We start from the raw sequence: 3692 nt of genomic DNA, 5'->3' as shown, positions 1-3692 counted from the left end.
ACCCCATTTGCTTCCTATAGCTTTCTTGCAAAGGAAAAGAGCTACTGTAGCTTTTTTAACTCTTTCTTGTATATTGGATTTCCAACTTCATTTTTTGTCCAATATCAGACCAATATATTTGGCTTAATTGGTAAACATTTGCGGTACACTTTTTGTTGAAGGAGGTTAAATTACTGGGATATTGTTTTTCCGTGTGAAAAGGACGAGGTCTGTTTTTTGAGGATTAGTGTCTCTCAGTGTATAAGGATGTTCCCCTGTGACGGCGATAGCAACATCATCGGCATATGCAACCATTTTGTAGCCTTCCCTATCAAGGGACATTACTAGTTCGTTAACCACTATGTTCCACAGGAGAGGGGACAAAACACCACCTTGGGGAGTGGCTCTACTGACAGACCTTTTTATGCATAAATCCCTGAACTTAGAGTTGATGATCCTGATCCACAGATTAAGTATTCGACGTTTAGGGTCGTCATAGCAGAAATGATAGCGGATGTGTCAACGTTGTTGAAAGCGCCCTCAATATCCAGGAAGGTCACCATAGTATATTTCTTTTGCTCTAGGGAGTAGTCGATAGTTCTTATACCAGAGTGTTCAAGGCTGTTTTTACCGATTTCCATTTGCAGTAAGCTCAGCATGCTTGATAGTTTCCTACCAATGCTATAACATGTATGGATATTAATCAATCGTTCCAAAGTTTTGAGAATGAATGATGATAGGCTAATAGGTCTTAGGTCTTTAGGGTTGACATGTTGACATGCGAGCATTTGCCCGCCTTGGGAATGAAAACTACATTTACATCTCTCCATCGCAGAGGTATATAGACCAGATTTATACAACTTTTGAAGATCATCTCAATGATGGGCAAAGTTATATTAATGGCAAGTTGTAGCTCAGCTGGTACGATTTGATCCGGACCTAGAAATTTATAAGGTTTGAAACTATTCAACGCCCCTGTCAATTTTTCTTTTCTAACCAGACCCCCAAATTGGGTAACATTTATCAAACCTAAAGAGAACTTATTCGATTTGAGCTATTAAAAGGTAATTAGGATCAGAGATGTAAGTTTCCGGATTTTCAAATCAAACCCCACTGAGGAAAACCGGAATAAGTTAAAACCAGCTAGAAAGACCAACAGCGGTCATATTCGATGAACCAAATTTTTGCATGAACAAAACTAAAGGAAAAAATGCTGCAATTTCCCAAAGGTAGTACAAATTTCTGGTCGTTTGTAAAAAAAACCCACGAAACACTACGTCATCCTTGGTTCCAACGGTCGTCCACAATGGCATTCCCTATGTTAGCCCGATTGATAAAACCAATTTGCTTGCAGCACAGTTTGCTGTTAGTTCGACGCTACCAGAGAATTTCCTGAGTCCTCCTGTTCTTAAGAGCTTAAATGATTCTATGGGTCGAATCTTCTTTCTCACTCATACAGTTGCTAGAGTACTGAACTACCTTGACATATATAAATCCGGTGGCCAGGATAGTATCCCACTATTGTTCTGAAGAGGTGTTATTCAATGCTGGGAAAACCACTGCGTAAGCTTTTCCATCTTTCCTACTCTACAGGTATCTTTCCGAGCGGATGGAAACCAGCATTTGTACAGCCTGTCCCTAAAAAAGGCGAATCATCCTCCCCCTCTTACTATCGTCCAATAGCACTCACGCCCCTTCTTTCGAAGGTCATGGAAACGCTGATTAATTACCAGCTTAAGAAATATCTTGAAGAACGGAAGCTACTTATTGTCCGGCAGTATGACTTTCGTAGTAATAGGTCCACTGGAGAGCTCATGGTTTATCTCACCGAACAGTGGAACAAATCTTTACATCTGTTTGGAGAAAGTAAGATTATTGCACTTGATATTTCAAAGCATTTAATAGAGTTTGGCACCAAGTTCTCTTATCGAAAATGTATGCTTTTGGTATAGATGAATCCCTTCTTCGTTGGGTTAGAAACTACCTTATGCGGACCTTTCAATTCAAGTAGCGTTGGACTAGTTCAAATCTGATATTCACAAAATAAACGATGGTGTGCCCCAGGGCTCCGTTTTGTCTGCGACGCTCTTTCTTATTTTTACAAATGATCTTTTGTCTTAAACTTCTAACCCACTAAATTGTTTCGCTGATGACAGTACCCTCAGCTTTTCATATTCGTTTTCAGATTCTCATCCTTGTCCTTCGGATGTGGAACTTAAACGGCAGCGTATGTTAAGCTCATTAAATTCTAAACTTGTCAGCATTGTACAATGGGAAATCACAAACCATGTAGAATTTCATGCTTCGAAAACTCAATGCTGTCTCTTGTCGTTAAAGCGTAACCCACCCCCGATGCCGCTATCCATGAGCGGCACTTGCATCGAGGAAACTAATCAACTTTCAGTACTCGGTATGAATATCACATATTATATATTGATCACATGTTCGATATTGCAAAAAATTCTGCTAGGTGCTTCTGATCTGGCTGTAATTTATAAAGCTTTCATTCGTCCAATACTTGAATATAACTCGCATACTTAAGTATTTTGGACAGGATCCAAAAAATAGCTTTGAAAATGATAGGCGATAGAACTATAACCGAAACAATTACGTCACTTGAACATCGCCGCAATGTTTCATGGCTTTAGTTGTTCAACCGATATTTTTATAAACAGTGGTCTATCGAATTAGCCAGTTGCATTCCCCCCTTAAATCAATTCAGCCGTAATACTCATACTTGAGCTCAATTTCGGACGTACTGTCAAGTACAGAGATTCTTTTTTTAACCGCACATCGAGAATGTGGAATGCTTTACCCAGCTCTGTTTTTCCTTATCATTTTGATATTCAAAACTTTAAGACCAATGTGCATCAGTATCTCCTCTTTAATCCTTCTCTATTTTCCTAAAGCTTGCACTGTGTTTAAACTTTAAACATGTTAAGGGTATTAATAACCCCTTGAGTTTATAATACAAAAAAAGCATTATCTGCCTGGTGAAAACACAGCGTCGCTGTTGAAGAAGCTATTTTGTATTCGCCCTAGGATCTTACGTGTTCAGCCTAAATATCTAACGAACTGCCAGAGGGCAGTTCTGTTGCTGTCAAACACTGCAAGCGCCAACCAGGTGTACAATTCTTCATAGCGTTGTGTATTTCGTCGCCGTTAGGTCGCAAATCAAGTGTGTTATTAACATTTTTATTTTTAACTAACATTTAGAATGAGTTCACCGCCGCCGCCGCCGTGTAAAACAAAAAAGAGAGACATGAGCCCTCGCCATTCCAAAAGAAGTTCATCGTCTTCGAGTTCTTCATACTCACAGAGTGAGATGATTGCCTGACCACCACCAAACAAACGATCTCGCGAGCCTACATCAATTGATCAGCGGCTGGGTGAACTAGCAGATCAAGTTAATTATTTGTCCCAATGTATGGGCATGTTTGTTCCACAGGATGAGGAGGCGAGCATCGGACTGCACATGCCAACATCAGATGATTTTCTGAGTCATCCAGAAGGTTCCAATAGATCACTAGATCTGGGTCAGTTGCAGACTGAGAGCGATGCAAGAGTGGTCCAGCCAGCGAAGAAAGAACATCTTGAAGCGCTTGTCAGGTTGCAACATTTTGGACTACCAACATGGAAGAATGTGAGATATTCCAAAGCAATGAAGATGTTGGCGGCTTCTCCAGGTTTCGTTGAACTTCAGGTAAATGATG

The sequence above is a fragment of the Eupeodes corollae genome, chromosome 2 (assembly GCF_945859685.1).
Source record: "Eupeodes corollae chromosome 2, idEupCoro1.1, whole genome shotgun sequence".
Taxonomy (NCBI): domain Eukaryota; kingdom Metazoa; phylum Arthropoda; class Insecta; order Diptera; family Syrphidae; genus Eupeodes; species Eupeodes corollae.
Note: the sequence above shows the minus strand (reverse complement) of the source record.